We start from the raw sequence: 23,357 nt of genomic DNA, 5'->3' as shown, positions 1-23,357 counted from the left end.
AAAATTGGTTCCCATTTATAATCTCCGTGCAGAAATGCATTCACATTTGATGTACCCACAAAATTCTTTTCTCATTGAATGTAAGCTCGAAACAGAACAATTCCTAAACCCCGAAATAAAATAACAAATTCAGTAACCTGGTAAAGTTTAGGACGACAGCAGCGCTGCGCCACGGCCCTGTATTCTGAATAAAAAAGCAAAAAATTCTTACCTCAATAAAAACGGTGAATATATCTGCTCTTACCTAAAACATTTTCGGCACAGCTCCGTGCAATGCTGACCTATACTTTGTGATTCGTGAAAGGAATGATCATGCATTGGATAAATTCCTTAAACTGAAATGAATGCTTTTTCAAAAAAATTACTTTATATCATAAAAATTATTATTACGGCATATTTAAAAAAATTGGATTACAGTTCACATACATTACTAGATATGCGCGAGGCTGCTTTTTTACCTTATACAATAATACTCAGTCTCCAGAATCCCGACCAGGGCAGACTGCAGACACGCGCAGACTACTGCAGACTCACGCAGACTACTGCAGACTAGCGACAAGCGACAACTAACTACATACTGCTCTCTGGTCAGAGACTCTCCTATGCCTTGCCTATTGCAGGCAGCGCATACCTCTTACACAACACAGGAAAGTGTTTAATTTTTTATATCGGAAAACAATAATAGAGAATACCACATAAGTCTTCAGGACCAAATAGACGGATAAATACGTGAGAAGAGACCAGCATTTACAGAGATGATAATCATCTACTTTGGCAGTGGGAAAACGAGGTACGAATTTTTTTGTCATCCATTCAATACATTCCAAGAGAGGTTGCCTAGTAGTAGTACGCTGAACACATTTATGGTAGACCGACAGTTGAAATACTCATTCGACCACCGAGATTTAAACTACCCGTGATTTTCGTAAACCGTAGGCAGATCCCGGGAAGGTTTTTTTAAAATTTCACAGCCTTTTCCTTAAGCATCCTTCACCTGTTTGAGCTTGTTCTCCATCTCTAACGACCTCGAAGTCGACAGGATGGTAAACCCTAATGTTCCTTACTTTCGCTCTATCCACCTAATTGGTCACTGCCTGGCGTCCTACTCATCCCGTACTGAAATAGTTAAATTTCAATGTTCCAGGTCCAATGAAAAAGTTGTTGTAGCTACAGTGACTTTTTACTGATCTTCCATTGACGCCTTCGAGGATGGTATCTATTCATTGCAAAAACTTTTGAGAAAAGATGTGTATCTTTGACATAGAAAAAATCCTTGTTCTGCTATCAGCCCAGAACGTTTCACCTTCTGCTCTTGTAGTGCGCATAGAACCGCGATGTTATAGCTGGACTTCACAAAACTACGTACGAGATTTTCGTACTCTCCCGCTCGCTGCGCGCAAGCTATTGATCCTACGTAAAAAATGAGCAAGACCTCCCTGTAGGAAACTTAATGTGCGAGTAGTTAAATTTTTTTAATACGATACATTTTCGCTGGAGGCCACTCTCATACCTCACGAGTCAGGATGTCAAGTATCCTGTTCGTCGCACTCCTTCCTACCACTGTACAAAAATCACCGACTACACAAACTATTCCCGATATCTGAACTTTTTTGCTCTCTGTTCACTGAGTTATTACGCCACCAGCATAGTCGCCTACTTCGTGAACATTATTAATTTAAAGGAGCCTGTAAAGGTAATGAAAGAAAACGTTGCAGTAAAACTAAGTGCGTAGACAAGTCGATCCAAACTTAACTTTTATAAGCACGACAGTTTCGTTGTCAGAAGGGCTGCGAACACAATGATGTAATTTTTTATTTTATGCTGTCGAAATTTACAAAATTGTTGGGTAAAATTTACACAGACGTCAATTTTACAATTTTTAGGTGATCGACTAAGCCAGTGGTGTAATAAAGCCATTCAATGAAAACCAAAAAGGACCGTATGTGGGAAATAATACGTGCAGTCGGAAATGTTTGTAGAGTCGTAGAAATGAGTGCCATTAACAACGTATTCGAAATCCTGGCCTGTCGGGGATGAGTGTGGTAGTGGGGGTGCGTTTGAAGGTCACTTTTGCATGTTTTTGTTAAGTAACTCGAAAACTACAGCCTCCAGCGAAAACGTAGCTCAGTACAAAATTTTAATTACATTAAACTGCCTATAAAAATCCTGTTTACTTTCTTCCATGTGACCAATATCTCCGGCATAGCGAGCGAGTGCACATAAAAAATCTCACTCGTGGTTTATGAAGGGCAACTATAACATTGCGGGTTGCATAAAAAGACAGCGATAGGGACAGCTGGCTCACACTGTACGTATTTCTGTGTACGTTTGCTGTCACGTCGCATAATCTTGAACTTTATGCTTATTCGAACGAAAATACCTCTTGGCAGCAACACGCTTTAATCAAAAGATCGTGCTGTGTACTCTGTTTGTAGCGGCAGCGCGTCATGTTGCAGGCTGGTGGTGACGGAGGCCCGCGGCTCGGTGGCTCCACGACTCACAGACACCCGGAGCCACGTGACCGCCCGAGCCAAGCAGCCCGCAGAGTTGCCGTGCGCTGCGCAGGCCTACCCGCTGCCCCAGTACACGTGAGTACCTGTCCGCTGCCTATCCTCACTGTGTTGGTAACAGTACAGAATAGTATGCGCGCTTACAGTAGGACTACCTCGTTTCCTGATGGTATCTACTCACTTGTAGTTATCTTTCGTCTCCATCTGATACAGTCTCTCTCAATACCATCTTTCACAGACATCTGGCTGAAAAACAACTAAAGTCTATCCCTCTTCCTGTTCGGCTTTACCAATAAATGAGAGTTCCGGGCGCTGAATACACAGGGCAACGAATTCTTTTAAAAACATTTTTTACTTTGATAGCTAATCTTTATAGATTTTTATGAGCTGAATCCAAATCTAGCCGTAGTTTTTTTGTATCACCCATAGTTTTCTAGCAATATGCTTTTTATTATATAGTATAAAAGTGCTATGCTGTACAGTAAATGGGGAAATTAATGAAATGCTTTTTTACAACATAAGCATGGTTTGTATTTGCAATAAGCTACTTAAGACAATGATGTGTTAATAGAGGTTTCACTTGTCGTCTGGAATTGGTTTGTAATTCCTTTTTCTTTTTTCGTTGAAGCTTCTTGTGTAGCTTTTTCTACGATGAGTCGCTTGCTGAACTCGTTGAAGTGACCAACAGTAATCCCCCATCATGTTGGTGTTCCAGCGTCCTTGGTAGCGTTTTTCTATCACCAGTTTTAGATGAATCAATAAACAGCCTCCAGTCTTCCTTTTTGTATTCAATACCAAACTCATTCATCAGATCGGAAATGTCTGAACAGTACACTAAATCGCGTTCTTGTTGAAAAAACTTGGAAAATTGCTGCTCTCTATTTCTATACATGTATATGCCAATAAGTTCTTTTCTTTTAATCTAGAGCCAAGCAATTTCTTTCGCTAAGCCCAGATCCCTAACCAAATCGTTAAGTTCGGTCTGAGTAAACAATTTGGGCTCTAGACTTTCTGTATTACAATGGAATTCATCATCATACGGTTCACCTAAATCAGATTGTACGTCAGGAAATACTGGAATAGAATTTAAATCATCTGGTGGTTCAGGAACCGGCAAATCTACACCACGCCCTACTGGTCTGATGACGGACGCAAGGTTAGGGTAGCTTATTACCTTCTTGTTTTTCGAATTATGTGCAGTAACATAAACACTGCAAAAGTAGCACTCATCGGAATGATTTCTTGGCTCCCTCCATATCGCAGGAACAGAAAATCTAAAGGCTTTTTTTCTCCTTTTTGGACCATTTTCTCAGATCTTCAACACACCCATAACATACCCTATGCGGCGCGCAAGATTTATCTTGATCACCATGTTTAGGTCAAAAGTATGATGGATAAACCTTTTTCACAAAGTCTGTAATGTTTCTTTGGTGCGTTTTGACCACAAATTCACCACAAATATGACAAAAACTATCAACAGAGTTTTTACAATCACGATTAGACATTGTGCTGAGCACATGTACAGGAAACGGGAAAGTAACGTTAGATTGACAGTAAACAAAACACCACCTGTTAACACAAAAATAGAATAGACCTTTCTTTTGCCAGCAAATGTATTCCATCAGTGCTACAAACGACATCTACATTCATTACACCTCCATTTTAAATTATTTTAACTATATAACAGCTGTTAAATTCTTTAAAAATCGCTTGATTTAATTAATTTAACTGTAAAGTGTGAAGAAATGGAAGGTGATACAGTTTCTTAAGTATCATATTTGGATTTTCCACCCTAAAAACATAAGAATAAGGTATTTTCAGCAAAAAAGTTTTCCCATCGTTGGCCTGTGTTACTTGCGGCATAACAGGTAGTGATTTGTTGGTAGTCTCCTCGGGTAGCTGCCAGAAAAAAAAGAAAAAAAAAGTGTCCACCATCTTCAGTAGAGACGTTGCTGATGCAGCTGAGTCCCACTGAAAACTGATGCTAAGATTGGAAACAGTTGTACTACATAGGCCCGTATGCTGTGTAGTGCGCCAACCTAAATTAAACTGCTTCCTCATGGACAGTGTTCCAAAAACCGGACAGGAAAACTCTCACGATTAAAAAGAACTCATTGTTCATTATAATCAAGCATCTTGTAAGGCGGTGTAGGGCTGAACATTCATACAACTGAGATACTAAAGTATGGAAGGTATATGGTTGCCGTAGTGCATGTTATTGTATTGCTTATTATCTCTATGGTACAGGTAACTACATGAAACAACGGTTTCCAGCCTTTGCATGAGTTTTCCAGGGACTCACCTGTAGAAACGTCACTCTTGAAGGCGCGGACAGCTGGATCGCCGAAATGGAATCATCAAATTATGCAATAAATTGCGGACAACGCCATCACCATGACTGTTCATTATAATCAACCATCGTGTAAGGCGGTGTAGGGCTGAACTTCATTCATACAACTGAGATACTAAAGTATGGAAGGTATATGGTTGCCGTAGTGCATGTTATTGTATTGCTTATTAAGTGATTTGATAATGAGCTTCGGCTCAAAACTAGTCATCAAGTAACAAATAAAATTAATATTACAACTTCGACGGTTCTCCGCAATTTATTACATAATTTGGTCAGCCTTCCAGAATGATGGAAATCAGTAAATATCGACTCATGTTGATCTTAGGATCCGGCACCGAACACAAGGTGACCGCCAAGAATTAATACGTTCGGAAAGCTTACTCATATCAGGCAGCGATTTTCTCCAGCTTTAGCTGTGAATTACGTCGAGTGCCCGGCCTCCGTTATAGGCGCTAACGCACGCCTGAGTGGTGAGGCTTGTTTTTGGAGTGACTGGCGCTAATCCTGGTGGAGAAAGAAATTTTCCCCAGCACTATTTGGCGGGTAAGCGGAGGAGAGGTGGTGGCTCAAAGTTCCTCATCAGCAGGCGTGCAGCAGTGTACTGGATCACATTCCAAATCTCCTCTTAGTGTGTCTTGAAGTGAGAGCACGTGGCGGTGTTGATGTTGAAACGTCTGTTGTTTGGGGAACTCCAGTTAACGCCATTGGAGAGACGTAGGGTGCCAGCACCAGGTTTCGCCCTCCCCCTTCCCTCATTATCGAGCAACGCATGTTGTTGTTGTTGTTGTGGTCTTCAGTCCTGAGACTGGTTTGATGCAGCTCTCCATGCTACTCTATCCTGTGCAAGCTTCTTCATCTCCCAGTACCTACTGCAACCTACATCCTTCTGAATCTGCTTAGTGTATGCATCTCTTGGTCTCCCTCTACGATTTTTACCCTCCACGCTGCCCTCCAATACTAAATTGGTGATCCCTTGATGCCTCAGAACATGTCCTACCAACCGATCCCTTCTTCTGGTCAAGTTGTGCCACAAACTCCTCTTCTCCCCAATCCTGTTCAGTACCTCCTCATTAGTTATGTGATCTACCCATCTAATCTTCAGCATTCTTCTGTAGCACCACATTTCGAAAGCTTCTATTCTCTTCTTGTCCAAACTATTTATCGTCCATGTTTCACTTCCATACATGGCTACACTCCATACAAATACTTTCAGAAAAGACTTCCTGACACTTAAATCTATACTCGATGTTAACAAATTTCTCTTCTTCAGAAACGCTTTCCTTGCCATTGCCAGTCTACATTTTATATCCTCTCTACTTCGACCATCATCAGTTATTTTGCTCCCCAAATAGCAAAACTCCTTTACTACTTTAAGTGTCTCATTTCCTAATCTAATACCCTCAACATCACCCGACTTAATTCGACTACATTCCATTATCCTCGTCTTGATTTTGTTGATGTTCATCTTATATCCTCCTTTCAAGACACTGTCCATTCCATTCAACTGCTCTTCCAAGTCCTTTGCTGTCTCTGACAGAATTACAATGTCATCGGCGAACCTCAAAGTTTTTATTTCTTCTCCATGGATTTTAATACCTACTCCGAATTTTTTCTTTTGTTTCCTTTACTGCTTGCTCAATATACATATTGAATAACATCGGGGAGAGGCTACAACCCTGTCTTACTCCCTTCCCAACCACTGCTTCCCTTTCATGTCCCTCGACTCTTATAACTGCCATCTGGTTTCTGTACAAATTGTAAATAGCCTTTCGCTCCCTGTATTTTACCCCCGCCACCTTTAGAATTTGAAAGAGAGTATTCCAGTCAACATTGTCAAAAGCTTTCTCTAAGTCTACAAATGCTAGAAACGTAGGTTTGCCTTTTCTTAATCTTTCTTCTAAGATAAGTCGTAAGGTTAGTATTGCCTCACGTGTCCCAACATTTCTACGGAATCCAAACTGATCTTCCCCGAGGGCGGCTTCTACTAGTTTTTCCATTCGTCTGTAAAGAATTCGTGTTAGTATTTTGCAGCTGTGGCTTATTAAACTGATTGTTCGGTAATTCTCACATCTGTCAACACCTGCTTTCTTTGGTATTGGAATTATTATATTCTTCTTGAAGTCTGAGGGTATTTCGCCTGTTTCATACATCTTGCTCACCAGATGGTAGAGTTTTGTCAGGACTGGCTCTCCCAAGGCCGTCAGTAGTTCCGATGGAATGTTGTCTACTCCGGGGGCCTTGTTTCGACTCAGGTCTTTCAGTGCTCTGTCAAACTCTTCACGCAGTATCGTATCTCCCATTTCATCTTCATCTACATCCTCTTCCATTTCCATAATATTGTCCTCAAGTACATCGCCCTTGTATAGACCCTCTATATACTCCTTCCACCTTTTCTGCTTTCTCTTCTTTGCTTAGAACTGGGTTTCCATCTGAGCTCTTGATGTTCATACAAGTGGTTCTCTTATCTCCAAAGGTCTCTTTAATTTTCCTGTAGGCAGTATCTATCTTACCCCTAGTAAGATAAGCCTCTACATCCTTACATTTGTCCTCTAGCCATCCCTGCTTAGCCATTTTGCACTTCCTGTCGATCTCATTTTTGAGACGTTTGTATTCCTTTTTGCCTGCTTCATTTACTGCATTTTTATATTTTCTCCTCTCATCAATTAAATTCAATATTTCTTCTGTTACCCAAGGATTTCTACTAGCCCTCGTCTTTTTACCTACTTGATCCTCTGCTGCCTTCACTACCTCATCCCTCAAAGCTACCCATTCTTCTTCTACTGTATTTCTTTCCCCCATTCCTGTCAATTGTTCCCTTATGCTCTCCCTGAAACTCTGTACAACCTCTGGTTCTTTCAGTTTATCCAGGTCCCATCTCCTTAAATTCCCACCTTTTTGCAGTTTCTTCAGTTTTAATCTACAGGTCATAACCAATAGATTGTGGTCAGAGTCCACATCTGCCCCTGGAAATGTCTTACAATTTAAAACCTGGTTCCTAAATCTCTGTCTTACCATTATATAATCAATCTGATACCTTTTAGTATCTCCAGGGTTCTTCCATGTATACAACCTTCTATCATGATTCTTAAACCAAGTGTTAGCTATGATTAAATTGTGCTCTGTGCAAAATTCTACCAGGCGGCTTCCTCTTTCATTTCTTAGCCCCAATCCATATTCACCTACTACGTTTCCTTCTCTCCCTTTTCCTACACTCGAATTCCAGTCACCCATAACTATTAAATTTTCGTCTCCCTTCACAATCTGAATAATTTCTTTTATTTCATCATACATTTCTTCAATTTCTTCGTCATCTGCAGAGCTGGTTGGCATATAAACTTGACATGACATCACGTTATACACAAGCCCAATATAGTCACCTATGCTCAACAGATACACTTATACAACTCTTAACATAGCATATGGAAAATGGCCATTGTGTGTGAAGGAAGGCGACTGAACAACTTCTCAAATGTATTCGTAGAGTTGGGAGTCCATCTCCCTCTTCTTAGCAGCAGACATCGGAATTTTCGTTCATATTTAGCGTCTCTACTCCTTGTTACTCCACTTACTATTTAGGATAGGGCCAGTGAAGGAACACCAGACTTCATGCGTGCCAACAGTATGGACCATGAGCGGCCAAGGCTCGGCGTGGATTGGCTTTGCTCGGTACTTCTCGGAAGCACCGGCTACAGCGCGACATTTCATTTAGTACTTCTGGGTAGCATTTTTCGGCCGGCACGACACTCTTTAAATAGCCAGAATCGTGGTGCCAGTGCCGTTTACCCTTCGCCGTTTGCTCATGGTATGAAGGACGTTCACAGATCCAGTACCTGTTGGCATAAAACGATCTAATCTAGCGATCTATCGTCACAGGTCTTTAAAAAGGAGTTGGAATGAGAGAAGAGAGCGATGAAAATTTGCATTATGTATTATGTAGTCTCATAAGCGACGGGTACTGCTAATTTTCTATCGAACAACATAATAATATCATGCAGAAAAATTTAGAGAACTAATTGACAATGAAAGATCGACAGACGTAATTCATTGTTCTGCACATCTAGAAGCACTGTGTGGTAAATTTGCAGCCATATAGCACGTGTATGTTGTTCAGCGTCTTGTGTTACTCCAGTGAAAGTGTGAGAGCGTGGTTCAAAATTGTTCAAAAGGCTCTAAGCACTATGGGACTTAACATCCGAGGTCATCAGTCCCCTAGACATAGAACTACTTAAACCTAACTAACCTAAGGACATCACACACATCCATGCCCGAGGCAGGATTCGAACCTGCGACCGCAGCAGCAGCGCAGTTCTTGACTGAAGCGCCTAGAATCGCTCGGCCACAGCGGCCGGCAGCACGTGAACAAATTGATGATAATACAGTAAAATTTCTGAAGTCACATGTATTATACCACGGCCAGTTGCAACAGTGTGCGATGGAACTGAACGAGAGTGTGGAGACCTAATACACACACCAGAAGAAGTTTTGCATCACCTCGTTTCCGAGAGTTCTGAAACCTGTCAAGAAAATTGGAACAGAGATCGACATAAACATCATTGCCGCCCTTTTTATTGTTCATGTAAGCCACACATTGCATGTTGTACCACCATACAGCGAGACCTTCTGAGGTGGTGCTCCAGATTGCTGTACACACCGGTACGTCTAATACCCAGTAGCACGTCCTCTTGCATTGATGCATGCCTGTATTTGTCGTGGCATACTATCCACAAGATGTGCACGATGGGGGCGCGAATTGTCGTCCATGAAGACGAATGCCTCGCCAAGATGCTGCCGATATGGTTGCACTGTCGTTCGGAGGATGGCATTCACGTATCGCACAGCCGTTACATCTGTTTACATATACATCGACATGGATACTCAGCAAATCACATTTAAGTTACAATGAAATGAACACCCTTAGCTGCTTACAGGCGTTGACAATCGTCAACGGAGACAGATGAAAATCTGTGCCCCTGTAAGCAGCTAAGGGTGTTCATTTCATTGTAATTTCATTCTAACGAGCTGCATGGTCGCCGATGGTATCTGTTCTTTCGGACATGTCCGAAAGAACCGATACCATCTTAGTATATCACATTTATGTGCCTAGCTGAGGGTTCACCGAACCACCTTCACAATTCTCTATTTTTCCAATCTCCGATCGGGTTCAGATCTAGCTAGTTGGGTCGGGGGGGGGGGGGGGGGGGGCGTGGAGGGGGGAGGGGACAGTACAAAAATTGGAACTCGCCACTGTGTTCTTAAACCCATCACACTTTTGGCGTTGTGACGCAGCACGTTATATTGCTGAAAAATATCACTGCCGTCACGAATCTTGATCGTCATGAAGGGGTGTACTTAGTCTGCAATCAATGTACGATACTCCTTGGCTGTCATGGTGCTTGGCACGAGCTGCAGTGGACCAATCGATGCCCTGTTGAATCTTACCCACAACATAATGGAGCCGCCGCCTGCTTGTCTCCGTCCTGCAGTAAAGGCGTCAATGAGCTGTTTCCCTGGAAGACGACGGATTCGCGCTCTCGCACTGGCATGATGATGAAGATATCGGGATTCATCAGACCATGGAACGCTCTGCCAATCGTCACGTGCCCATTTCAGTTCTGTGTTGCCGATGTCATGGTGGAACATTGGGACAAGCATGGGTCGTCGGTTGCGGAGGCAGTGTTCAGTGGACTGTGTGTGCAGGTACAATTGTAATATGCTCAGCATTCAAGTCTGATGTTAGTTCTGCCACAGTTAGCCGCCTGTCCTGTTTTACCAGTCTGCACAGCGTACGACGTCCGACATCTCTAATGCAGGGTGTCCGCCCAATCTCACGACGTCTGGATGTGGTTTCACCTTGGTTTCGCGACGTGTTGAAGACGCTCACCACAGAGCTCTTCAAACACCGGACAAGTCGTGCAGTTTCCGAAATGCTCCTGCCGAGCCTCCGGGCAATCACTACCTGCCCTCGGTCAAACCTGACAGATCGTGTACCTTCCCCACTCTTGGCTACCACTGATTTAGGGGCAATTCAGTGTTTCATAAGTAAACGCAGAAAATTCCACAACATCGCAGAAAATTTCGTTGCATTCTGATAACTGTAAATACACTCTGTCAACTAATGTGTATTAAAATTAAAACTTAATAACGATGCAGTTATATCGATATTATACAGAAAATGTTGAATATGGCAATATTTTGCAGCTTGAATGAAAGTTTGTGGTGTATTGTGTTATATCATAACTGTAAGATAGTGATGTTTTCTCCACAGACGAGTCCAAATCTTATAATGTCGAAAGCTTCACAAGGCTGTTTGCAGCCGATATTCTTGTCTATAGGAGGGTCAAAACGCTAGAAGACTGCCGTGAGATAAATGAAGACCTGTGGAGGATGGATGATTATTGCAGGGACTGACAGTTGACCGTGAACGAAAATAAATGTAGCTTATATCCCAGAAACAGTCGAAGTGGACCATTACTGTTCAAGTACGCTTTTGAAGAAAATTGAGTGGAAACAATAACAGTCGTAAAATGCTTGGTAGTGACCGATCAGAGTCAACTAAAATGAAAGGAACACGTCAGCCTGTAGGAACAGCAGATGCCACATTGACACCCACCACAACAGTCTTAAGTGATAGTAATTCATTCACGAAAGAAGAGGCTTACAGTATACTTGCTCGACCGATTATTGAGTAATCTTTATTAGTCTGGGTCCCTTACCAAGTTGAATTAATTAAAGAGATGTAGACCATAGAAAGAAGAGCGAATTAGTAGAAGAGATAGAGAATATCCAAGGAAGAGCTCTGTATTTCGTCTTGAAATCGTCCTGTTAGAAATGCGTTACGGAAATGTTCGCCCGCATCTCGTGGTCGTGCGGTAGCGTTCTCGCTTCCCACGCCCGGGTTCCCGGGTTCGATTCCCGGCGGGGTCAGCGGTTTTCTCTGACTCGTGATGGCTGGGTGTTGTGTGATGTCCTTAGGTTAGTTAGGTTTAAGTAGTTCTAAGTTCTAGGGGACTGATGACCATAGATGTTAAGTCCCATAGTGCTCAGAGCCATTTGAACCATTTTTTTGAACGGAAATGTTCAATTAACTCCATAGGCAGATACTTCACGAGAGGCCTTGGGTATAAAGCAGGGTTTTATTATTGAAACTCGGAGATCTTGCGAAGGCTTGGACAACATACACTCGAAGGCAAAAACAAAAAGTACGCACAACGAACGAGTTATGCGAATTAGTGAAAAACTAGATAGTCATGCAGGTATCGGCGGAAAATGCTATATCGTAAGCTTTGGCGGCCGATGCGTGAAAGTTTAACTCCGCAGCGTAATTTCAAAGCGCAGCTGGCAAAAACAGTAAACAGCAGGCTTGTCGATACCAGGGCGTAAAGTCTTCGCGAATTTCATTCCGACTACTCAGCAAGACACTAACTATGCCTCACCGACAAGAGCATGAACAATATAGGCAGATGTCATCATTTGGGAGAGGACGTGTAGTTGAGTTCAAATAAACCGGTTCGAGTAATCGCTGAATCGCTAGACGTTTGAATAGGAGCGACGGCACTATTCGACGATGTTGGCAGGAATGGGTGAACCATGGCTGAACACAACGACAAGAAGAAAACGGTGGACCTAGAGGATCGACCGAACGTGAGGACCGAGCAATTGTCAAAGAGGTACGCAGACTCCCTGATTCATCATTATCATCGATCCGATGTGTAACTGGAGCTTCAGTGGCCACATGGACCATTAATAGGCGGCTCGCAGATCTCACGTTGACCCTTGCTCCCGCTACCGCTGATCTTTGTACACGAAAAGCCCGTTTGCATGCTGTCGGGCTCATTCAACCTGGAACCTCATTGACTCGAGTAGAATTGTCTTCACTGATGAATTATACTTCGAACAGAGCACCGATGATAAATGAGAAAGTTCTTAGAGACGCCGTGGGCAGTGGTAAGTTATCAATCCGACTGTCGCCGGCCTTATGGTGCAACAATCAGAAGTGACTGTCTGGGGGTCCCATTTCATTTCTTAGAAGGACCCCTTCCGTTATCACCTACGATACCCTTACAGCACAGCGGTACGTTGACGATATTCTATGTCCGCCTTTTGTTGCCCTTCATGGCAGACCATCCTGGACATACATTTCAGTAACATAATGCTTCTGTTCGTGCTTGCCCAACCCTACCTTGGCCAGCAAATCGCCGAATCTCTCTCCAATTGAGAACGTTTGGAGCATTATGGGCAGGGCCATCCAACCAGTTGGAGATTTTGACGATTTCATGCGCCATATCCCTCAGGAGGACATTCAACAGCCCCATCAATCAGTGCCAAGCCGAATAATTGCTTGGATAAGGGCCAGAGGTGGATCAAAGGGTTATTGACTTGCTCAGTTTCTGAAGCTGTTCCTCTTGAATAAATCATCGAATTTTTCTAAAACTGTAATCATTTGTTTGTTTGCCGATTACCGTCCTATATGGATAATTCCTTCCTCGTGGGTAGATATTCTTTCTATTTTTGTTTCTAGTTTTCCCTTAGAGCAAGTGTTGTGAAATGATCATAACGAGAAAATAAGAGAAATTAGAACTCATAAGGAGCCTTACCGATAACCATTGCAAGTGAGTAGCATTTCCGTGTGTGTGTGTGTGTGTGTGTGTGTGTGTGTGTGTGTGTGTGTCAACACGTCTAATAACATCATCAAAAAATAGCCATCTTACTCCATTCTTCTCACGCGGCATTCAGTACTGAACGCCGTAAAGTGTCTTGCGGAGAACAAATGTAGATACAGATGTAGAAGTTGATGTTGACGTACACGTTGTTATACCATTTGAAATGTCATGATAGTATTACAGCCTGACAGACGGATCACATCAATGATGTTGTAATTTGCCACCTGGGTGAATGCAAAAACCCTTTAAGTATTAGACGAGACATTACTGTATTGTGAACCCTCTTTTACAGCTCTCTACACTTTCTCCGTTTTCTCTGAAAAATCGTGTTCGTAGTGTAAGGGAAGTTTCTATTTCCCTAAATTCTTGACACAGACTCTGACACTTTCTGAAGAGAATACTATCGTCTGAAATATGTTGCCTGGTTTGTGAGATGACTGAAACTTAATTGATGGTCGATAGCGCCAAGCTGTTGTAGTAACTCAGTCATTTGTGGAGATACAGAAGACTGAAAATATTGCTTATAAAGATTTTCTAGGACCCCTCGTGTCTACGCGTCTTTAAACTGAACCGGCCGACACATTCCCTGTATATCTTTTGTAGTTGATGCATTTGCAGTCAATTTGATTTCGCCGTGTAGAATCCAATCAGAACTAGCTGAACAGCAAGCAAAATATTTCAAAGACAGTGTTCGTTACCCCACTAAAAACTTCTGTAGCATTTGGCACCAGCATTAAGCTGTCTTACACCAACACCGGCGGAAAACAATGCACCATAATAAGAAACGCAAGTATCGCAACTCATTCGCTGCCTATTAGATCGAAAGCGTAGAGTCAATTGTAGAATATGGCGGAACTGCAATCTGTTAAGGAATTACACTCCCCCTTTTCATCCACAACCCACATGTATGAGTACATAACGCTGTAGCAGTGTAGTTCATCTCACTGTAGAGCATCATATAATCGTTCAAAAATCGAGTCGTCAAAATGCTCAGAGAAAGAGCCGTTTATGTTGTGAAAACCTCTTACAGAATTTCAGGAAATGGTTTCCACGAATATATTACTTCTCATCACATATTTCCCTCGAGCATCATGATAATATTATTTGAATCGAAGCGTAAAAATACGTATTTGCAGTTCTTTCCACGCTGCATTCGCAAATGGAAAGAGATGAAAATGCCTTCTGTTGCGACAAAAAGGATAGCAGCAAATTCACCTTTACACTAAAGACGAATCCATGCGAGTACGCTATTAAATAAAGTACTTCATCTTGGAACAGATGTTCCTACGCTCTTTACCTTATAACCAACACACACAAGGGATTCATGGCAGCACCGTACCGTGCAGCTGCTAAGCAACTTACGTGATTCTAACACTAATACACTGTACATATTACAGAAATATTGGAATACGTCGCTGTGATATCTCTGTAAATGCAAAGAAAATGAGACGTTATTATCAAGGTGCAGCTTTATGGTGTTCAATTAATAGGTCTGGATTCTTTTGTTCTCCACATATCCTAAATGACAATCATCTGTAGTAACACTGAAACAGATCCCATCAGTGAAGACAATGCGTCTCCAATCCTCCATCCAATTGCTGCGCTTATTGCTGTGTTGATTACGTGTCAAACAATGGGACGCCGTTGAAGCCAAATTGCGCCGTGCTTGTGGTCCTAATCCATTCACAGGGGATGTAAATTAAACTGATTATTGAACCTCTGTGTGATGGCATCACTGCCTGATACCGCTTACCTGTGAATAAGAAATATGAATTTTTATTATATCGCCAGGCGTATTAGTGTTACCGCTTTTCCTTGTCTCTTTCATACTGAAATTAATATGCATTTACGGAAACCAGTCATAGTACTTACGTGTACCTGATAAAATTAGTTTATTCGCGAAGCATTCCGAATCACTGTTGCTCATCTTCAGTCACCGGACGCGTACAAAACTGTTGAATACTCCTAAAGTAAACAAAGTGCCTAAAATTAAATTAGGTGATTCCTAAGCTACGAAAATCTTTGGCGCAGTCTTGGCTCCAATCTTTCATGCATATATATCTTCACGCAGGCCAGACGGTTGAGGAGGAACACTTTCTGATATTAGGGTGTTATTGCAATTTGTTAACGATGAATTAAGTGCTTTATAGTACAAAAGAGTAAGGTGGTATGACATTGTTGGCTAGGAAACCCCGAAGGTTCGGTGGTTGGCATAAAACATCATCCTAAATTACACTAAATGCTCCCTCCGAAAAATACGTTACGCAATTACTTCAGGAGCTTACTCGAAGTATAAATGTTTGCGAAAACATGCTTGAGTTCTTAGCAAAAAATAATCCATACTAAATAGGGAGCATCATGACGGACAGAAGGATCAGTAACCACAAGATCACTGTAGAGAGACTGAATACTGTAATACCCAAAACCACGAAAAACAAACGCAAAATATACCTGTTTAAAAATGCAGATAAAAAATTCACTTGACTCCCTCCTAAGAGACAGTCTCGACTCGTCTAAACTAACTATGTAAGCGTAGGCCGGATGTGGCGTAAATGAGAAGAAATAGCATCGGCAGCAATTGAGAGATTTATACCAAAGAAATCAATAAGAGGCAGTTCAGAAACATCTCAGAACACTGTTGCGGAAGCAATGAAAACAGCATGCCAAATTTAAAAGAATTTAAAATCCTCAAGATAAGCGAAGTTTTAAAGAATCTCCAAATTTAGCGCGGATTTCACTGTGAGAGGCTTTTAACAGTTTCCACAGCGAAACTCTGTCTCGAAATCTGGCATAAAGTACACCAGAAGCAATACTTTCACTGCACGATGGCAATGGAAATGTCACCGATGGCACAGGCGCTACTGCGGGGTTACTAAATACTGTTTCCCGAAATTCCTTAACCAAAGAAGGCGAAGTAATTACTCCAGAGTTTGTATCAAGATCTGCTGCCAACATGAATAACTTCGAAGTTGATATCCTCTACCTAGCGAAGTAGCTTAAATCGCTTGATAAAGGTAAGGCCTCCGGTTCAGACCGTATACCAGTGAGGCTCCTTTAAGAGTATGCTGATAAAATAGTCCCGTACATAGCAATCATATTCAATCGCTCACTCGGCGAAAGATCGGTGCCAAAGACTGAACGGTTGCGCAGGTTACACCAGTACTCAAGGAAGGAACTACGAATAATGCGATGAATTGCAGACCCATATCACTGACGCATATTTGCAGTAGGAGTTTGGAAAATACTCTGTGTTCAAACATTATGAATTACTTCGAAGGTAACGGCCTATTGACATGTTGTCAGCACGGCTTCTGAAAATATCATTCTTGTGAAACAATAATAGCTGTTTATTTACTTGAAGTAATGAGTGCTATTGACAGGGGATCTCTGATTGACATCATATTTCTAGATTTCCAAAATGCTTTTGACATCGCCCCTCAAAAGCGACTTCTAGTCAAATTGTGTTTCTATGGGATGCTTTAAACACCAACCCTCATAAGCGACTTTTAATCAAATTGCGTTCCTCTGGAGTATTACTTTAGTTGTGCGACTGGATTCGTGATTTACTGTCACAGTTCGTAGTAAGTGACGGAAAGTCATCGAGAAAAACAGAAGTGATTTCTGTCATTTCCCAATGAAGAATAATAGGGCCTCTTCTGTTTCCAACCTAAATAAGACAATCTGAACAGCTGGCCTAGATAATTTGCAGACGATGCCGTAGTTCACCGTCTAGTAAATTATCCAGAAGATCAAAATCAACTGAAAGAAGATTTAGACAAGGTATCTGTATTCCGCCAAAAATGAAAATTGACTGTAAACAGTGAAAAGTGAGAAATTACCCATTTCAGTACTAGAAGGAATCCGTTAAATTTAAAAAATTTCGGTTACACGATAAACCACAGAAATCTGAAAGTTGTCAATTCAAGTAAATACCTAGAGATTACAATAACGAATAACTTAAACTGGAACGATCACGTAGATAATATTGTGGAGAAGGTGAACCAACAGCTATGCTTTATTGACAGAACACTTAAAACATGCAACAGGTCCACTAAAGAGACTGGCTGCACTACAATTTTCCGTCCCCTTCCAAATCAGTTGGCCTATGGGACTGACAAAGGACACCGAAAACGCTCCAAAGAGAGGGAAGATCGTTTTTTATTATGGCGAAATAGGGGAGAGTGTGTCACGGATACGATACGCGAGTTGGGGTTGCAGTCATTATAACAAAGGCATTTTTCGTTGCGGTGACGTCTTTTCACGAAATTTCAGTCACCAGTTCTCTCCTACGAATTCGAAAATATTTTGTTGGTGCCCATCTGCAGAGGTGTAAGTGATCACTGTAATAAAATAAGAGAAATCACAGTGTTCACGGAAACATTTAAGTGTTCGTCTTCCCCTCGGGCTATTCGAAACTGGAACGGTAGAGAAATAGTCTGAACGTCGTTCGATGAGCCCTCTGCCAGGCACTTAAATGTGAATAGCAGATTAGTCATGTAGACGGAGATGTAGGAGGACAGGTCCAGCCACCTAGTTGGAAGGACTTTTTCCTCTCCTTCCCCCACAATGACACATTTCATTGCCAACGGTGAGAGTTGTGAAGGTGTGAAGGAAAATCGTCTTAAAATACAAATGTAAGTTTTTGGTAGAGCATCTGTGCTGAAGCTGCTTCAGCCGCAGCGAGTGCAAAGACAACGTACTAACAAACTGCCTATTGGCAGTGCCCAACATTTCTTTTTCTGATTCCTTACTTCACCGAGTGTTTGGCTTTGTTACACTTGTGATATAATTTGTCTCGGGACGCACTGAGTGAGACCGACCACGTAATAAAATTCGCCGACACGGAAGTTCTGGCTGTAGAGAAGCACTATCACACGCGCTTGTTGAGAGAAGCTGTAGAAATACAAAAACACACGAACAGCTTCAACAAGAAAGAGGAAAGCCTTAAGGTAAGCGGATCCTCGCTACCCATACTGCAGCGAACGACCGTCGCAGATAGCAAGAGGAGAACCGCACCGGAAATGACCGAGGAGAAGCCCTCGGACGTTGGCGCGCCAGGTACATATAGCCTGCTGCCGCGAACTCGGTTCCAGTTCACCACCGGCAATGGAGGGTGAAGCTTTGACAATCCCAGCCACTCGTACTGGCGAAACGTCAGTAAAATCATTAGATGAACGTCGGCCGAAGAACCCGAGACAGAAACCAATAGGCAGTTTGTCAACAAGTGGCAACGAAAGCCTTAACAATTTTGTACAATGTACTAACTTTAAATTTGGCCAGTATGCACAAAGGACAACACTGTCTCAGCATAGCACAACTTGATAGTACGCCATGTTACCTTTTCCTACTTAATCATGAAAGTGGAAGACAAGTTAATGCTCTTGTAATGCAAGTCATATGTGCTTTTAACAATTTTTTTCATTATTTTCAAGTTGGACAAGATGAATCAAAAAGTTATTTTCCTTTAACAGCATTTTTAGTTTTACTTTTTATGAAACAGTGGTTAGGTACAATAACTCTGCTCTTAACAGAATCTGATTTTTCTCTTAAATTCAGCAAGTATTAAACTAATATTGTCAATAAAAGACTCAATTAATCTTCTTTTTGCATAATCTGACTTTGCTCGTGGATTGAGGACTCATTAAATGAACTTCGACAGTGAAATAAGTAAATCTATTGACATTCGAATTAGTTTAACCAGTTGGATGCGATTAACACTGTGGTTGGACCCTTATGGAAGGAAGACTGTATGGAAGGAACAGCATTAATGTGTCTTAATGTGTCCTTATTTGTGCAGCTCGCTGGTACTACATTAAAGAAATTAAATTCCAACTGCAGTTAAGCCAGCAACTTAAAATGGGAAGAGCTCAGATTTCAGATCGCACAAAAATGGATTTCGAAAACTCACCTCTACTCCAAGACAGCAAGATCTACAAGCAACCGCAGATGGCCAGCAGCTTTTGTCAAACTCGGTCAGCGTTTGCGTCACTCGAACCTATGTCCCCGACTCTCCGAAAATTCTTTTCTCCTGTCCAACTTCCAGCCTCTCGAAAATCACAGGCGGAGGGGCTAACTCTATATTATTGCCAAAATTATGGCCGGGAAATGCCACAAAATTTTCTGAAAATCAGGGAAAACGCAACAAACTTCCTCCTCTCTGCATACAGGAAGCACATTTTTAACATTTACGAAGTTAGTACTGGACTCAAACCAAATTGTATTCGATTAGTCGATTCGTCCGCACCCTGCGCTAGGCAAACCGCTGTAAACTCATCGGCCGAATCAAAGTTTTGGAGTGAAAAACAGAGGCGCCACTCCAAAGTTCACTGGTGCCAGTCCATCGCCTCTGCTACCAACACTCGAGAGGCGGCAGTACGAGACCTTTAAACAGTTAGGCCACCCGCATGAACGGGAGGGGTGGGGGGATCTTGAAGTGGTAAGATTTACCGACAGACTATTTCGCAACAAAAGGACCCTCAGCCTGATGCGAAGCTTCTTTCTTACATACAAACACACATACACACACATTCATACACACAATCCAACAGACCGCCAACGTAAAAGTGGAAAATTGTACTGGCCCTGATAACAATCGATGTCGCATAGTAATATGTTACGATCATGTCAGAAGTGAAAGTGACTGTAATGGGTGAGTGTGTAGTATAGTGTCATGTTTGTGTTGGATAATGAAGCGAGAGGTTGAGACCCGGTCCCGACCCATAGCCTACTCCTCTCAAACAGCCGAACTTAAGATTCCCATCTGAAGGACCACAAGCCCTCGCTTCATGAGACAGTGTGGAGAGGTTTGAAATTTAACGCAGGGCACTGAGGCAAAGACTGGTAATAAGGGATTTTACGCCACCATCCCTCCTCCCATTTGCCGCAAAGGCAAAGGGAAAGCAGCCAACGGCACGTGGCGTACGCAGGCTGTTATCTATCCAAATACTGACCACCACTGATATTGTCGAAGTGTCTGTACCAAGATCCCCGGGTTACTCTCCGAAATAAACAGTAGTAATGCCAATATTGTATTAGGTACCGAAAGCTGGTTGAAACCAGACATAAATAGCAGTGAAATTTTGAACTCGGATTGGACAATGTTTAGGAAGGATAGGACTGATGCTATGGGAGGTGGTGTGTTCATTGCAGTTAAAAGCTGTTTAAACGCAGTTGAGATCTATACTGAGTCGGACTGTGAAATAATCCGGATAAAGCTGTCAGTCAGACAAGGAGTGACCATTGTATTAGGATTTTTTATAGTCCACCAGCATCCGCAACAAACGCCGCAGAACATTTCAGGGAAAGTCTTGAGTACATAGGAAATAAATACCCAAATTATCCATTAGTTATAGGTGGAGACTTTAATCTGGCGTCCATTGACTGGGAAAATTACACGTTTATCGCAGGGGGCAGAAGCAAAGTGTCGTCTGAAGTTATTCTAGGAGCGCTCTCAAAATACGAGTACAACCATGAGCAGTTGGTTATAAAACCAACTAGAAATGGGAACATATTAGATATCTTGGTGAGAAACAGACTTGATCTTTTTGGGGAAGTTCATCTAGAAGAAGGTATTAGCGACCATAATGTCGTTGTTTCTTCTATGTCAGTGGAAGTTGCAAAATAAAACCAAGGGAACAGCGTAGACTTTTCTTTTTTGGGAAAGCAAATAAAAGTGTCCATAATGAATATCTTCATAGTCAGCTCCAAACATTCACAGCGGATACTGAGCATCTTTGGTCGGACTTTAAAGGTATTATCCACCACGTGCTAGAGAAATATGTGCCTATCAAAAATATAGGGGAGGGAAAGGATTCACCTTGCTTCAACAAACATATAAGGAAGTTGCTGAGAAAGCAGAGAATTTGGCGCAGTCGTTTTTAACGTAGTCACTGCCCCGTTGACAAACAAAAGTTATGCGAAATGAAACCGGCTGTTAAAAGGTCAATTGGAGATTCTTTTAACGAATTTGAAAGCAAGATTTTATCTGCAGATTCTAAAATTAACCCCAAAAAATTTTGGTCGTATGTAAAATCTATGAACGCTACAAATAATTCAGTACGTTCTCTTGCCGACAGTACGGGTAATGTAACGGATGATGATAAAGAGAAGGCCGAAATTCTGAATCTAGCTTTCAAAAACTCGTTTACGGTAGAGGACTGCAGCACCATTCCCCCTTTCAATTGTCGAACAAACGCAAGAATGGTTGACATAATGTTTAGTGTATCTGGGATTGTAAAACAGTTAAGATCCTTAGACGCCAAGAAGGCATCTGGCCCAGACGGTATCCCCGTAAGATTTTATGTTGACTACGCTACAAATAGCACCACTCTTATCCATCATCTATCAGAGATCATTGGAACAGCGGAAATTTCCATGGGACTCGAAGAAGGCCCAGGTCACAGCGATCTATAAAAAGGGTAGAAAATCGGAAGCACATAATTACCAGCCAATTTCACTGACATCGATTCGTTGTAGAATCATGGAACATGTTTTGTGTTCAGACAAAATGACCTTTCTAGACTCTGAGAAGCTCATCTGCAGAAGCCAGCACAGTTTTAGGAAACAGCGGCCATACGAGACATAGCTGGTCCTCATTGTGCATGATATACAACAGGCTCTAGATACCGGCTTCCAGGTTGATGCCATATTCCACAACTTTCGAAAGGCGTTCGACTCAGTTCCACACTGTCGCTTGCTCCAAAACGGTGCGCTTACTGTCTGTCCGATGTCATATGCGGTTGGATAGAAAGTTTTCTAACAGACGTAGAAAGCAGTATGTCGTCCTGAATGGGGAGACGTCAACAGAAACAAGCGTAACTTCAGATGTGCCCCAGGGCAGCGTAATAGGTCCGCTGCTTTTTACGATTTACATAAACGATCTGGTTGATGGTATTGACAGCGGCATTAGACTGTTTGCCGATGATGCTGTAGTCTACAGGAAAGTAGTATCACACGAAAGTTGTGAACAAATTAATGAGGAGTTGCAGAAAATACATGCGTGGTGTAATGACTGGCAGTTATCTCTCAATATTAGTAAGTGTAACCCACTGCGTATAACAAAGCGAAAATCCCCATTAATGTACGAGTACAAAATAAATGCCCAGTCGTTGGAAGCGTTAACATCCGTCAAGTATCTGGGTGTGAATATTCGAAATGCTCAAATGGAACGATCAGATTACACAAGTAACGGGTAAGCGAACTCTAGATTGCGGTTTATTGGTAGAATCCTGAAACGATGCAGTCCTTCGACAAAGGAAATCGCGTGCAATACTTTAGTTCGTCCAGTCTTAGAGTACTGTTCGTCTGTATGCGACCGTTACCAATTGGGTCTGATTCAAGAGATTGAGAAGGTCCAAAGAAGAGCGGCAAGATTCGTGACCGGTACATTTAGCCATCGCGAGAGCGTTACACCTCTAATCGAAAGTTTAAAGTGGGACACACTTGCAGATAGACGACGCTCTAAACGGAAGTGGCTGTTCACTAAATTCCAAAAGCCGATCTTCGCAGAGGATGTAGAGCATATATTATTACCACCAACTTTCAAATTTCGCAATGATCACCACTCAAAGATGAAGGAAATTAGAGCTCGTACTGAGGCGTTCAGGCAGTCGTTTTTCCCTCGAGCGATCCGCGAGTGGAACAGAGGGAGCGAAATATGACTTTTGCGCCAGTAGTCCCCTCCGCCACACACCGCTTGTGGCTAGTGGAGTATATATGTAGATGTAGATGATCTGACGACAGCCAGTGTATTCAACGAGGTAAGTGATCGAGACTGCTTAAAGTTAAATGCTAATAGAAATTGCTCTGAGCAGTATGGGACTTAACTGCTGAGATCAT

The sequence above is a fragment of the Schistocerca nitens genome, chromosome 2 (assembly GCF_023898315.1).
Source record: "Schistocerca nitens isolate TAMUIC-IGC-003100 chromosome 2, iqSchNite1.1, whole genome shotgun sequence".
Taxonomy (NCBI): Eukaryota; Metazoa; Arthropoda; class Insecta; order Orthoptera; family Acrididae; genus Schistocerca; species Schistocerca nitens.
Note: the sequence above shows the minus strand (reverse complement) of the source record.